Source organism: Apis mellifera, linkage group LG12, assembly GCF_003254395.2.
Source record: "Apis mellifera strain DH4 linkage group LG12, Amel_HAv3.1, whole genome shotgun sequence".
Taxonomy (NCBI): Eukaryota; Metazoa; Arthropoda; class Insecta; order Hymenoptera; family Apidae; genus Apis; species Apis mellifera.
Genome location: NC_037649.1, coordinates 7,572,735 through 7,589,215, shown reverse-complemented (window position 1 = coordinate 7,589,215; position 16,481 = coordinate 7,572,735). Strand labels below are relative to the sequence as shown.

General features: G+C 41.3%; 1 protein-coding gene across 4 annotated transcripts in view; it reads left to right on the top strand.

Moving 5' to 3' along the window:
* The window catches only part of LOC409783, a 272,897-nt gene that overhangs the window by 50,821 nt on the left and 205,595 nt on the right, over nucleotides 1-16,481 (top strand). The window lies entirely within an intron of this gene.

Here is a 16,481-nt window from a genome sequence, read left to right as displayed (position 1 = left end):
TAGTATCATCGCGTGTATGAATGAACGAAGCGTAAAAAACGAAAGATCGATTATCCGGTGAAAGAAAGAGAGAAGGGAAAGGATCGAGTTCTGGCGATCTACGTTCGAAAGGGAATGCAGCGTGTAACGTAACAAATTCGAGAGAATTGACCGAGCTATAAGATGTTCGTGCCACGTTTAGTACGCGTTAGAAAGGGCCTCTTGTCAGTTGGCGCGAAGTAATTTTAAACGTCACTCAAAATATCGTGGACGCCAGGCCCGGCCACGACTCGAGCGTAACGAGTGTGGTAATCGGTGCATCACGATTCCTCGACTGGAAAACGGAGATGCTCGGACCAAATATCCGCTCGACTGTGCATCGCGAAACTTTGCTCTTTCTTCTTGATATCCCAATATGGATAATATCCGTGTCTTTGCTCGACGTAAAGAAAATCTTACGAGAGTCGAAGCTCTGAAAATGGAAGAACGAAAAGAAAGATGATAGAGAAAACGTTCACCTGGCGAATAATTCTCGTTCATCGAACGGATGTCGCGATCGTCGAGGTCAGAAACACGCTTCCAACTCGCTTCGCCTTGCCGAGCATCCCTCCTCCTGCTCCTCCTCGTTCCGAGCTGGAAACGCAACGAGCGTGCCTAGACGAGAGCAACAACATCTTAGAAGCTGGAAAAGCGATATCGAGCTAGGCTCGGTGATGCCAAGTGGAACAGAACGATCGAAGGAAGGGGGGAGAGAGAGGAGAGCGCGGATGAGTCACTCTTAGAGCAGAGCTCTCGATAGTCTCGCGGTGATAGGTCACCGCACCTTGCCTTTCCATCCTCTTCGCGTGTAGACAAGTTTGCGATTTCGTGACGGGTGGATAGGTTCTGATGACGGCTCGATTCTTGTTGCAACGATTGTATTTTTTTCTTGGATCGTTTAAAGAGAGTTCGAATTAAAATAATTATTAATCGAAATTCTTCTTCTTCTTTCGATACTCGAGAGTTTGTCAACGGAATGTTTCTATGTTCTTCGTATTTTCTATTCCAAGTATCAGGGGATCAGATATAAGGATTTCGTCATTCAATGTATCTTTCTCTCTCTCTCCTCCTATTTCTCCGTATTTACATTCTGAACGATAAATCTCGGAATTATCATTTTCACCGAATATCGTTGAAATTCATAGAATCAAAGGCATCGTTCGCTTAATTTTTACGATTTAAACAGGTGTCGTAAACTACCGAGCTATCGCGTCGTAAATATTTCCTTACCGCCTCGTTTAAAACGATCGGCTCCTTAATCTCATTATACGATATCCTGTCCTCGGTGTTCCAACGCTTTCCATACAAATCCAAATCCTTCTAAACTTCCCAACTTCCTCTCCAAGTAGTCTCCTTCTCGTCTCGCCAATTGCCAAGACACGAAAACGCGAGAGGCGTTTTCGAATGTTGATCGAAAATTGTAGATTGCGCGACGGATTTTTCATCGTCGGCTTCCCTTTTCTCTCGACAGACACCATCGAGTTTTATTACCACTACTTGTTCCGATCCTTGCACTCCGCGGTGTCGATGACCCTCCTCCTCGCCGCGAAACATTATTGCTATTTTCATCTTGACATTGGTGGCCGCTCTCGAAGTGCGAAGTGTCGAGGCCAATGTCTGGAGAGGAGAGGAGAGGAGAGTTTGCTCTTCTCTCGAAGATGATCTCTCGAGGATGGGGGATCCTTTCTTGTTTGGAGAACGATGTTGGAAGTTTCGTCGAGGTTTTTCGTCGAGGATGGGAAGCAAAGAGTAACGCAAGAGTAACTTCTGATGTATCATAATAAACGAAAGGAAGTCGGCCCTTCTAAATGTTTTGATACACGGCTCGGGATCCGCGTATAGGTTTACGCGTTTCGCAAACTCGGGACTCGTCGGGAGTTGGAAAATTGTTATTCGCGCTTTTGACGTGGACGACATCGAACATCCGTCAACTCCCGCGAAGGGAGTCGAGTGTATATACCTAAACTCCGGGAGTAGAGATCGATGTTGTTGCTCTTCCCTCGATGCAGTTGATGATCGGCAAACGAGTGGATACTTGCCCCGCGAATTGATGTTTATGGATCCGCGAGTAAAGGGGGAAAAAAATCCTTTTCTCCGAGAAATATTTATTGCGCAATTCCTCTCTCTCTCTCTCTCTCTCTCTGTATCGTCATATGCTTGATTCAAATTTTAACGCGTTCCAAATCTATCTTTCTAAGAGGAATTTTTCTCACTCAATTTTATACGGAATACATACCGAATTTATCTCGTTCAAGTTTCCATTTTCGTTTAATCTCTTCCATTAACGCGCGTGTCACTCGAGATAATAATAATATTCAACATGTTCTCCGCGATGCAAATGTCACAGCACCCAGTCTCTCTCTCTCTCTCTCCAGCTTGACCCAGTCCAGAATGCGCTCGCTATATTTGTCCCCGTTGGCATTTTCAATCGCGCCGAATTCCCGCTCGAGGAAAACACACTGGAGCGGAGTGTAACCGCTCTCTAAACTTTCGTGATAGGTGAGAAGTTCACGCATCTGTCGGGGGATTCATTCGAGGCCGCGATCCCATATGTCAGAGGTCGAGATCCTCCGAATTTTCCTTCCTTTATCGATTAACCGATCGGTGGGATAGGAAAGAGGATAAGGAAGAGCTTTGGAGAAATTTTAATTTTCGAGCTTGTTGAAAATTTATATTGAATCGCGTGCGGTTAAAGTGTTGAATAAGTGTTTCTGTGATTTTTCGAATATGCTTTCCATTCCTTTTTTTTTAAATATCAATAAATCAAATATGATTATCGGTTGTAAATGGGATTAAATTTTTATTCGATATTTCTTAGATCTTTCCATTAGAAAATTAACGAATAAATTAACAACAAATAAGATCGATTTCGCGTTAAACTTTCTAAAAAGAAAATAGGCGCAAAAACGTAAAGTGGTATTTCATTCATTTGCAACGATCCGTTTGCATTATCTTAACAGTCTCCTGGAACGGCGATCATCGTTATTAAGATGTAAAATATCGATCGAAAGTTAGATATTTCTGAAACGGCGCGAACGAGAGGGGAAGAGAGAGAGAGAAATAAAGGATAAAGGAGCGAATGGTGTACGCGTGGTAATAGGCACGCGTCTCTTAATCGGGTTCGTAAATTATTGCCAGCTAGATGCTAGATATCACGATATCATCCCGTCCCTCGGTCCATTCGCGATGATTTGTCCGACAAGCGCGAGCAAAAACGCGCGCCATTCATTATACCACGGTTGCTCGTCGAACGCCGCCGTTTAATGAGCCGCTTGTATCGGTTCATTAACAGATTAGAAAGAATATTATATACCCCGATATTATATCCGATTTGTAGAAAAAGCTGGTGTCACCGATTGCATGATACAATTTTCTACGATAATTGTTGCCGAATTTATTTATTTCCCGATGGAATGGAGTGGAATTTTTCTCTTTTCCTTTCCGAAAGTGTCGAGCAACAAAATTTGTATTATTCGCGTTCGAATACATTTTACGAAGGATCGTACGATAGTCAAAATGTGATAAAAGATAAAAACTTATAAAAATTAACTTGGCAAGAAAAGCAAGTTTACGTTCAGCACTGAGAATATTCATATATAGGGTGTATCGTTTCTTCAAAAATGTTGACACTCTATCGTATCCTTCTTGATTAATTTTACGTAGACCATATAAGAGAGTATAATACTATCAATACTATTCTTCGCTTTACTTTATCCTCGAAACGCGTGTCCGTAAAAAAATTAATTCCACCGTCGTCAAATCTTCCCCAGAGTCGAAAGATCCTTCTAGCTTCCACGCCGTGTATCGATAATCCCTAACTAAACCCGAACAAACTTGGCCGATCCCTGTTCCACCTCGCTCGTTAGCCACTCGTCCACGCTTTATATTATCATTACGTTTATCGCCTCTCGCCCGTTTCCTCTTCTCCGCCCGCGCCCCGCAAACTCTCTTACCCCTCCTCCCGCCTCGTCGTTTTACGACGTCATACGACGTCGTTCCCCCTCCCCTCCTGGACGGGGGGGGACGCTTCCGTGTACATAATGCAGCGAAACAGAGCCGCGGCTAATGTAAATTAAGCTGTGCATGCATATTAAACGCTCGCGCGTTTGTTTCGCCGTGTAACGGATGCGCCGCGGATGCACCGATACGATCTCGAGTGTAACAGATCCGCGCCGCTTGAATTATTCGCGGCTCCATCCGCGGAACCCCCCCTTCCAAGGGGGGAGAGGGCGTTCCACCCTCGAGCAACGAAATCTCTGAGATTACTTTTTTCTTTTAACGTTTGGACGTTTCCAATCTTTTCTCTTTTTTTCTTTAAGGAATTTTGGAATTGTTACAATTTTTCTGATGAAACGCTTTTTCGCCAAGGATTATTATACATCTTGAAAGCTAAATTAATCTTGGATTATGCGTGATCGAAATGTAAATGTGATTAAAGTAAAGGGAAAGCGATTATTTGGGATTAAAGAGTCGGGGTTTAAGGAACGATATGTCGAGAGCAGCTTCCGCTTGATGAAACCATACCCCGTGCGGAAAACATTTCCCGTAAGTGAATCATCAACGTGGAATTAAATTATGCATCAACGGCTAGTGTTTCTCCATCGCTGACTCGATTTCCACGGATCCTTGATTTTCTCTTATGCAATCTCCGTGCAATCGCAATCTTAGAATCTTTCCACGAGAAGTATTACTTTAAGGATTGTCGAATTTTTCTCGAAATTTCCAAAATTCGGATCTGTCAATTGATGTCTTCGAAGAGAATTAAAGGATTTTGATCGAAACAAGACGAAGTTTAAAGTCTTCTCGTTAAAATTAAGATATTTATATACAAATGGAATGCAATTTCAATTACGTGCATCTTTTTACCGAGATTAAACTCGAAGTTTCCAGGAAAGAAAGAAGTTTCCAGAATAACACCCCTGAAACACTCGTGTTCCTCTCGGTAACAATTGGCATAATTTCGGTGGTCCTCCACCGAAATTTAAATTGGCAGAGCAGCTCTGCTACTTGGCAGAGTACTAACCTCTAATTTAGACCGAGGAGCATTTTTCGCGATTATACCTTAGGAAAAGTAAGGAAAAAGAACTAGTTTGAAGAATGCAATTAGCTGTGCAGCGCACCTTCTCGAAGTGGGACGCCTTTTCTTCTCGAATCCTCTCGGGTCGCTAACCGCATTGTCTCCCGTCGTGTGTACATTACACGGTAGCCCCCTCTCCCTCCCTCCCCCTTCAACTTTCCGCAAAGAAACGAAGCGGATCGCGACGACGATGTTTAACGCGCGCGCCTTTGCGTTTCGCTTTGTTCTCCGATTTTTCCGCAACGCGTCGAACGAAAGAAAAGGAAAAGGATTTGAAAGATATGGATATAATATTTGACGAGAGATACAAATTATATATATTTTATTCGTGAAAATACGAAGGAAAAGGGGATTGGAATAATTTTTCTACGATGGATCAATTTTACGTTTCTTTTTTTTTTTCTCTTCCTCCTGAAAAATGATAAATCGTGACGTTGCAGACAAGTACAACTTAAGGAAAGGATGAATAGCGTGTCTCGAGCAAAGAATTTATCACGAGTTGTAAATTCATCCACGCGATATTCCATCATATTAACTTTTCCAGTAATCGAATCGAATCGTTGGTTGGTGTTTTGCCTGTAAATCGCGGGAACGGTAGTTCGGCCTTTGGCATCGGAGACGTTCATATTGCTGTTTGTTTTCTTCACGAGGCGCGGGGCAGACGTTATGGACGATAGGATTGAGCGATTAGGCGGAATCCAACGGTTCGCAGATTCCTATCGTATCTACAACCCGTGACGAGACAAGGTTCGACGGGGAACGCTCGATATCTCGGCTCGAAGCAACGATTCTAAATTTCCTTTTCACCGACCGTGAAATAATCGTAACGCTGTTCGATCCAATGAGAAAGGATTAATCTTCTATGATTTTTTTTTTCGTTTCTGATATCTGGAAAGAAAGTCGAAATTTCTTTTACATTCGAGAACGAGAGGCGAGTCGATGAAAAAACGCTTATTTATTCACCCTCACGATTCGCCGAGGAGAAGACGATTGAAAAAAAGAAAAACCGCCCCTTTTTCGCGCGTAGATGAATTATTCCGTGGCCGTCCACGACTCGAAATCCACGAATCGCCTTTCCACGATCGTTCCCCTCTCTTGTCTCCCCTTCGACGCGAGCTCGTCAGGCTCGGTATCGTCGGGTATTGTCGCCGTCGGTTACACCGAAAATCCAATAATTTCTTAGGCGAAATCGCCGCGACCGTGTACCAACACGTCGGGCATTTATCAAACGGGCCGTGTGGAAATGGCGTATTGCATCTCTGATATTCCTCGAACGATAAAACACGTCGTTGTTGTGTTAACCAACCACCACCACCATCACCACCGCGGATGGTTTATGCCCTCTCTATGACAATGAGACACGTCTTAACGACCCGACCGAGCCTGGCCGGAATAAGAACGAGTGGGATAAGACAAAGGGACGAGGGAGATGGAACGAGTGGAAAAAATATCGCCCACGTTTTCACTTTACTGCGGGGAAGGGAAGAAGGTAAGAAAGTTTCGTGTTCGACAGACAGAGAGAGAGAGAGATAGGGAAAAGACAAACGAAAATTAAGTTGGAAATATTTTTATTCAGCTCCACGATCTCCCTTTTATCATTTCTCCAGAATATTCTCGATACAGAAAATACACTCGCCACGTCTATGCTCATGAGCGAAGAGAGGGTATAATTAGTTGGAAATTAATTCTTTTACGAATCGTGTTTATACTTTATAAAGATTGGAAAGACAATGTTTCATTTGGTTGGTAAATATGAAGACGAGATGAAAGATTCCCAGAGAGAAGAATAGAAGGAAATGAAACGCGTAATTATTGACGAGAAATCTTTTAAAGGAGGATTTCTAGCAAAAGAGGATCGGTGAACGACGCGTGTGGTCCATCTCTGACCCCTGTGTTTTCGGGGTCGGGGCCGAAAGAAGGCCCGCGTATTGTGATGTACGATCGGCTGGTATCGTTACTCTCCTCTGCCCTCTCGCCTTTGTGCCCCGCGCTCGAAATCTCCTTCTTTATCGTGGGCCCGATTCCTGTAAATATTTACAGGATCTTCCCTCCCCCCACGGAGAATGGTAATTTATATACCGAGCAGTTAAATTTATTAAAGATCCTTTCTTCTTTTCCTTTTCTCGAAACCGTTATTTATTAGCCGAGGATGGCGAAAAATGAAATACGATGGCGCCGTCGTTTTGGAGGGTCTCTCCTGGAAATCGAGAAGGCTTGGATCAATCTGTTGTTGATAAAGAGAGGAAAGATTATGGAAATTTGAAAATTTGAAAATTTTCTTCCGCGTCGATCGTGAAATCGGGAGAAGCTCGAAGAGGTTTTCATCGAATATGCATCGACCGATTTAAATAGTAAGAGGAGAGAATTTTTCGCGAGCAACTACTGTTGCAACGGCGTTGAACAACAACAGATCACGATTTGAAACGGGGTCAAACGGTTCACAACGTATTTGCGTGATATTGCACGCGGAGATCGGCTCGCGGAGACGGTTAACAAATCGGTCACGCAATATTCTTGGAGAAATACTATAAATAAAACTCGCGCAACGATCGATCAAAATTTATTCGAAAGTAACCAGCCAATCGCTCGTAAATCGCGCATTTTTATCACAACCTCTATCTGGAATTATTTTAAAATTTCCTTCAAACGATCCACGTTCGAATATTTTTCCCTTCGCGCCCCCTTTCCCGTCTGCCGATCCTCGAGATACGGTTGCGTCATCGTTACCAACTGATATCCCACCATCTATCGTGAGAATCCATCTCGTTTCTCGTGGAAGAGACGGTAGTTTCGTCCTCTTTGTCACGAGCATTCCCATGCGCTGCTTTCAATTTCAGGGTTGCACGTGCGAGCCGCAACGTAGATCGATATCGAGGATCGTAAAACTTGAAACTCGTATATGTATATATTCTTCCGTTCTGAAAATTTTTAACATCGTTACGCGAGGTTGGAAAGGGCTTGGACACGTTTCCCTCCTTTATCAGATGTCGTACCTGTCGCGTGACCTATATCTTTGTATCAAACGTTCCGACTGTCTCCTTCGAGCGACAACTTTTTCTGGAGCGAAGATTTTTCCAGTGATAATATTGCAGAGTCGAAGCTTCGAGTTTTTGGAACGAGGATTGAAAGTATTGGAATTTTGTTTTTGAATCGAAAGAATTTTGGAAATTTCCTTACTAATTCTTTTCTCTTCTTTTCTTTCTGTTGCAGGTAAGGATGTCGAGGATTGTTCTTTGAGCATTCGATTAGATTAGAAGGGAGGAGGATTTGAAATGAAACGAGAGGGTAATTTAATCATTTTATCTTTTACGAATTATTTACGCGTGCTCGAACGACGAAAATTTAAACGAGAGATAATATTTGAGATTGATTGAAAGTTTGGAAGAGCCGCGCGGTTTACAAACAAAGTGGATGGAAACGTGAAATTTGTATTTAATCGAGACGATGGAACGAGGGCAATGAATATTTAAAGGACAAGTCGGTATAAATAATTCAGTCTGGATCGATCGTTGAAACGGATCGGTCGAATATTTCGTATCGGCGCTTACCGTTCCTCCATCCCATATTCGTTTTTCATCCCACGTTATTAGAAATCTCCGTTGTTAGAAGGTAAATTTTCAAGTCCAATTAACTTTCGTGAGATTCAAGTGGAAGAAGCGGAAACGTTTGTTGCTCTCGAAGAAAATTTGATTTTAGAAGCCACACGACTTCTTTTTCTTATTATTCAAACGATCGAATCTTGAAAAATTTACTCGAAAGAAGAGTGAAATCAGGAACAATATACGTTTGATGGATGAAAAAATAACTTTTCTACGTACCTGAAGTTTCTTCGAGATTAATTAAGAAGATTTAAATATTCTCTTCCTGCCCGATTCAAAATTCGATCAAAAGTTTTCCAATTTAACGTAAAATCGAAGCGAGTTATTTCGAGACTCGGGCATCTAAAATTATTACACACACACATTCCTTGCATAACACGATCCCGTGAACCATTTGCTGGACGAACACGAGTGGCAAAACAGTTGGAGATAGGGAACCGATTACGAGGCCCGTTTTATACCAGCATAAATTCAATTCTGTTTCTCTTTCGCTATCGAGTCTCTATTCGCCGATTCCGCGACTTGTTGTTTTCGCCTTCTCCCCTTCGAAAAAAACTTTTTTCTCTGGAAAATTATAAATAATCCTCGAATATATATAAATATAAATCGAGTCGAGAAAGTTTCTTCACTACGACTGAACTACAAGGGATTGTGGCGAAGGCGAGCGAAACAACAACGTTGCAACAACGGGGTGCTCGAATTTCCAATTAGCGCCAAGTTTCCTCCGAATTAAAGTCGATGTTATACAAGGATACAAATGTAATTTTCGCGTGGTTTAAAGTTGCACGAATTTAAGTCTATCGAATATCTAATAAATTATTTTTTCTTTTTGTCACAGCACTCGTTGAATTATGTTGGAGTTTCATTGGAAATGGAGATCGAATCGTTTCAATGTTAATATCGATAAGTTTAAGGAAAATGATTCTTTAGAGAAGAGTATAATATCTCTTCTCTTTTTAAATTCGAATCTCGAACATTGTGAAATGAATGAGGAAGGAATCGAATCCTTATTGCTTGTTTTTCCATTTTATAGAGTTTCTACAATCGAATATGTTCGAAAAGGGAGCAAAGATCTTTAAAACACATAAGATAAAGCATTCAAATATTTCATCTAGTTGAATGTACACAGCTTTATTCAATTGATAATTTGTACGAAAACAATACACATACCTCCTCGAACATATACGTTTATTTGAAGTAAGAAATCGGACGAACCATCTCTTCTCCTCCAAATAATACCCTCTTTTCGTCTCACAGACGATCGAACGTGTCCAGTGGCGCTAATGAAAATGGTGGAATTGAGACAAGTGCATGAAAGCTCGTCAAGCCCTCGTGCAATGAATTTATCGCGGGCCGAAAGAAGGGTGCGACATTGGACAAGATAAGTGGCTGGCGCGCGATCACAACAGTTTGTCGGAGGAGGATGGATCTCGTGTTCGAAGAGAGGAGCGAGAATCGGGCCGATTAGTCTCTCTGAAAGGGAGGGAAGATGGTTTGGGTCGCGTGGAAAGGGTTGACGGTTCGTTACAATGGAGGAGATAGGGAATTTGTTTGGTGGAAATACGTTTTGCTTTTCGTCGGGAACAGGCGGTTTTCGTCGTCGAAAGATCGTTTCTTTGTTCGGGGAATTGGATTGTTTTCGATCGAGAGACTTGTTTGAAGTGGTTCGTTTCGAATCATCGTTGCGTATATAGAGATGTTTTAATCGTTAAAGAGAAACGAATAGAGTTTCGTTGATTTTTCTTCAACGATTCTTGGTGTTACGTATCTTGGAAACTTTGATCGTGGAAACTCGATTTTTAAAAATTTAATTTTAGTAGCTCGTGACGATATTCGATAAAACTTTAATAATTTCTTCGTAACCTCGTAGAAAGCTTGAAAAGAGAGGGAGGGATAATTTCGAAGAGAAACAGTTGAACTAGATTTCGCAATTTAAGCAGCGTAAAGTGAACTGTGCCGGTTCATAAAATCGATACATATCGGTAAATCCATTAGGATTCTCGAAGCGCGATAGATAATTTGGACGGTTTTATCTTTACGCTCGGTGGCAGGATTGCCTTTTACCGATTCCATCCTCTCGGTTTATCCCCTGAACGAGTTTGCTCTCGGTGTCTAAGACGATAAGGCTTAGGTGACACTCGGAGATACTGGAATTACGACTACCGGTTTTCCTCCGTAGTGGACTATCGCCGAGGGTTCAAGGCACTCGTACGAGAACCTCTTCCAAGAAGCTCGTTATGAAATGTTCGCAGAAAATCGCTGCCCTTTACCGGCAACAACTGTTACGCCTCTTGCCTCGCGAACTCTCTCGATGAAAATAACGAGATATAACGCGTTGCCTTCTCCTTCTTCGCCTTCGTCTCTTATTTCTTCCACATTTTTTTCTCTCTCGTCACGATATTTTCACTATAATTCGACGAACGGGATTTGCTTTCGAATAAAAGAAAATGTTCGTCGTTTGTTGAATCCAAAATTCGAGGTTCGAATTCGAGGATCGAGAATTGATGAAACAGGACCCGTTCTCTCCCTTTCTTCCCTTTTATTCGCCTTGTTTCGCTATATATCCCCTACCTGCAACATTTCGAGCCGTCCCTTCTTTCGGTAAACTGGTTTCAGACTTTGTCTCCTAATGGGATTAGCGGGATTAGCATTCGATCTCACCTCGTGAAGCCAGGCCACAAAACACGTGGGACTGTTTGTGTTTCTCGTTACCTCGATACGTATATATATATATTGTCGTCACGTGTTCATAAGAATCAATTTATTTTGCATTCCCTTCGAATTGCAATAAATTTTTCCAATTATTATTATTTCCGCGCTTCGACGTTTATTCTCGTCGTATCGAATCGCATCGAGTTTTGGATCCATCATGCAGAATTTTAATAGGAAAAATTCTTTTTCTTTCGATCGCAATTCTTCCAATTCTTAATTAATCAGAGTATTAGTATCGTAAACGATTTAATCCCTATTTCTGTCCATTTATATTCCACCGCGCAGCAGATTTCCTCTTCGTTCAATATTTTAACGAGCACGTTCAACGCGAAGGGAAGAAAGCATCGTTGAAACGGAATAGAGGAATCCAAAATTAAATTTAAATTTGCTTAAAAGGGGCGCACGATTTCCAATTAAAAGCTAGGCGAAATATCCAATCCATCGTCGAATTACGTTCGAATCGTTGTTAATTTTTCGATCGTTAGTATATTCCTTAAACAGAAGAAGAAGATTTTAAGAAGATTTTCGTCAAAGATGGATCGTTTCACGCGACCAGACTTTTTTTCAGCAACGTAGATCGTATCTGACAAATTTTATTCAGATTTCCATCGAACGATCCCCGACTCTTCGTATCCACTCTCGTTTCGTCTCACGTTTCATTCGATCGAAACGAAAAATCCTCCAGCTTCTTCTCTTTCCCTTACCGCGATTCGATCCCTCGTCCTCTTTTACATCTGACACGTTTATTGTGACTGGTTTCGTATCCCCAACATCCATATATATATATATATATCTTGTCGACTTTTCGTAGAATCGAGAACAAATTTGTTTTCGTATATCCGTAAATCGAAACAAATGCGTCGTTTAATTTTTATTTCGTTTCAGTGTATTTGCGTCGTTTTGCTCGAAATCAAATATCGTGTCGAATATAATCGTATTCTTATTACGAAACTTAACGCGCATCGATGCTAAGAGAAAAAAAAATGATCGATACGACTATTTTTTAACTCTTCGAGCACAGTCGAGTCTCTTCGATCCGTATCAAGATACATCGGGTTGATATCCGAGATACGAATCTAAGGAATCTCGGAGGTCGAAGCAGATTCCGTCTATCGAGCGTGATCTCGATTTCGGAAGACGAGGGAATAAAGAGATCGACCGGCCGCGAGATGGAATCTTTCCAGCGATTTTCGAGATCTGATTTCATCGTCCTCCTTCGTTTTCGAGCCTCTCTCTTTTCTCTCTTGACAACAACGCTCTGACTTCTTCTTCTTCTTCTTTCATTCGCTATCTATTTATCTTCGCGTCGTCTGTCCTCTCTTCTTCTCCTCCTTCTTTCATTTCTTTGTTAATTCCCTTTTCCCTTCAAACATTTTATCTTGCCAGGTTTTAAATTTTAGATTCGAATTTTTAATCTACGCATTCGGGAATTGGAATCGAATTATTTTTCCTAGGTAAAAATCTTTCTTTTCTTCTTCTTCCTCCACTCGATATCTATTTATCTTCGCGTCGTCTGTCTTCCAAGTCTTCTTTTGCTCCTCCTTCCTTCATTTCTTTGTTAATTCCCTTTTCCCTTCAAATACTTTACTTTATTTTAAACTTTAAACTTTCGATTCGAATTTTTAATCTACGCATTCGGGAATTGGAATCGAATTATTTTTCCTAGGTAAAAATCTTTCTTTTCTTCTTCTTTTTCTTCCACTCGCTATCTATTTATCTTCACATCGTCTGTTTTCTCTTCTTCTTTTTGTTAATTCCCTTTTCCCTTCAAACATTTTATCTTGCCACGCTTTAAACTTTCGATTCGAATTTTTAGTCTACACATTCGGGAATTGGAATCGAATTATTTTTTCTAGGTAAAAATCTTTCTTTTCTTCTTCTTCTTCCACTCGATATCTATTTATCTTCGCCTCGTCTGTCTTCCAAGCCTTCTTTTGCTCCTCCCTCCTTCATTTCTTTGTTAATTTCCTTTTCCCTTCAAACATTTTACCTTGCCAAGCTTTAAACTTTCGATTTGAATTTTTATTCTTTTCCTCTTCTTCTTTTATTAGGGAAGAATTTTTGAACAAATTTTAATCATCACTCGTTTCGATAATTTTGTTAAATGATTTTTGCTCGAATCGAGGATGTGAATACAATTTATGGAAGATGAGATAGAGACGAGGGTCCTTTTTTTAATAAAGTTCCGTTCTTACTCGTATCCTATTCTTCTGGCCGAAGCCATTCGTTTCCTCATTGTGATTTCCGCGCTCTCGTTCGTTCGTTACGGCGGAAAAATTGGAGTAGAAGGAGGGATATTGGGATAAGGTGAACGATCGAAATGGATATTCTTTCTTTCTTTCTTTCTTTACGCGTACAAGAAGAAAAAAGGGTTATGGATCCCAACAATGTAACGTCGAGCGGATTCGGGTTTATTGGAAGTAAAATCCTCTTGTCGAAATGTCGGACAATGGAATTGCGGGAGGAAGCAACGCACACTTTTGTAATTAAAACGGATAGTCTAGGTTTTGTGTAATTGTATAATTTAACCCACATCCCGTGAGAAACGTGCCACTGTTGGGATATATTTTAATTGGTGCTACGCATCCACTCCATTATGGCAATTAACTCGTTGTTCCGTGGAACGAAATTTTCCAAATTCAATGGAAATATTTATATGTACATAATATCGCGCAGAATACGATGATGCAAGAAAGAAAGAGACTTCCATCTTTTGCTTCTTCAATAATTCATCCTTTCCTTCTTCTCAACATCATATCTCACAAATACGAAAGAAATCACTTTTGTAATTAAAACGGATAATCTAGGTTTTGTGTAATTGTATAATTTAACCCATATCCTTTTTCTAAACGAAAAAGAAAATTGCTACGAAGATTCTCCACAACAATTCCGATAAGAATTCGGATTAATTTTATGACGATTCGTCGAGGAAATATACTTCGTTCATCCGTATGACGATTCAGAGAGATTGGAAAGGAAAATTTTCCGATGCAACGACTAAATGATCACGAAAACATCCCGAAGAGGAGAAGAGAAATATTCTTATAGAAAAGGGAAGGAAAAAGAGAATTTTCGAAGGAAAATAAGAGTAATAATCGCGATGCTTCGACGTCGAACCGGAGGCGGATCCGGTATCACGTCACGCTCGTGCACGTCGTGGTTGCGCCAGACCTCAGAGGATCGCGTGTTTCCTCCTCGGGAGATCATCATCCTTGATGGATCGGAGTCTGGAAAAATCTGCCGCGTCTACTCACTTCTCCACTGCCGCTCTTTCCTCCTTTCAACGAATTCTGTTTTTCTCAATCTCCCTTTCCCAGCTCTTCGATTTTTTAACAACAACCCAATGTAGTTTCGAGTTTCAAATCAACAGTTTATCGATCGTCAAAATCGAATCAAATTTCTTCTTCTTCAAAAAGATATAAACTCGTTACTTTCATACAACTGTTCATATACATTTCAAAATCAACTCGATCTCTAATATACGTTCGAAACTCGGCTCGTTTTCAATTTTCGTTTGTCGCTCGCCGCTCAGTTGGCGCAGACAGTGTGTCTCTCTTCTCCATCCGAAAATAATCCTCGAAGGGTGGTTTCGCTTGTGGCGCGAGAGTCAGCTCCGCGTCCGTCACGCGATCGGCACGCGGATTCGCGGAAGAGATTCGCTGTCGCCCACTTAGGCCCAATTAAAATTGCTCTTAATTACGGTTGTCCGCGACGTGACCCTCCCTCCCCTCCTCCTCCTCTCCTTTAATCTCGAAATTTATGAACCCTCCTCCGGGGACAGGCGGAACGACGACGGTATTCGTTGAAAGGAGGGTTTGATTAATCGTCGTTTCGGATACGCGACGAGAATCGTTTCGTTTCCTTCTCGAGGGATGGAAGAAAGAAAGAAAGAAAGGAAGATACGGATTATAAAACGTTTCGGTTTACCTGGACGATGTACGATCGCTGGAGACGAGAAAGAGAGAGAGCTTCGAGGAGTGGGAGGAGAGAATGAGGATGGAAGGATGGTTTTTTACGGTTGGCTGGCGCGGATGTGGGAATTTTTATCCCTTTGGGGGGTAAATCAGGTCAGCGCGTTGGGAGGGAGTCGGTTAGGTTTTATGGAGATGGATGGATTTAATTTTTTCTTTTCGGATTATCGATACGCGATGAGTTCGCTGGATCGTGAGAAAATTCTTTGGGCCGAGGCGACGAGTTTCTCGACGAAAAGTCGAATTCCAAGAAATTTGTTTGGTATCTTTTTAACCCAACTGCTTTTCTTTTCCACCTCCCCTCGAAGAGGAGATCGTTTATGAGCGTGGTATCATTGTGGGATTTTATAAGAGGTTTCGCCCTCTTGCCAACCGAGAGGTTGGCGATTAAACGCATCCACCGTGGGCCAATTAAATTTTCTTCGTAATTGCGTCCGTCTCCTTTGAGATTGCTCGAACCAAGTAGGAGTGACAAAATGTCAGGCGTGGTCGAAATGTTAAACAGGTATTTCAGCCCGTTCGTTATCGTTAATCGCGTGGAGGAAAGAATTATTGCAAGAGAAGATATCGAAGGGACAATCTTTTCTAAAAAAGAAAAAGATTACTCTTCTTTCAAAGATCGATCAATCAATCAAAATTTGATTAACCGTAATCTATATTTTTACATTTTGAAAAATACACGAATTTCTGTTAATTTATTACGAATGTTAGGCGTGGTCGAAATGTTAAACAGACATTTCAGCCCGTTCGTTATCGTTAATCGCGTGGAGGAAAGAATTATCGCAAGAGGAGATATCGAAGGAACAATCTTTTCTAAAAAAGAAAAAGATTACTCTCCTTCCAAAGATCGATCGATCAAAATTTGATCAACAATTGTAATCTATGTTGTTAACATTTTGAAAAATACACGAATTTCTATTAATTTATTACGAATATTTCACGAGGAATGTCGAATCGAAATCAACTCTCTGCTTATTATTTATTCGGACAAAAAGTTATCCACGCATTTTCGATGCGTGGATAACGATTGACGGGATCAATGGTAAGATCGATGATCGTTGGCTGGCGTTGAATGAAAATGTAAAGGGACGTTTCGCCTCGCCA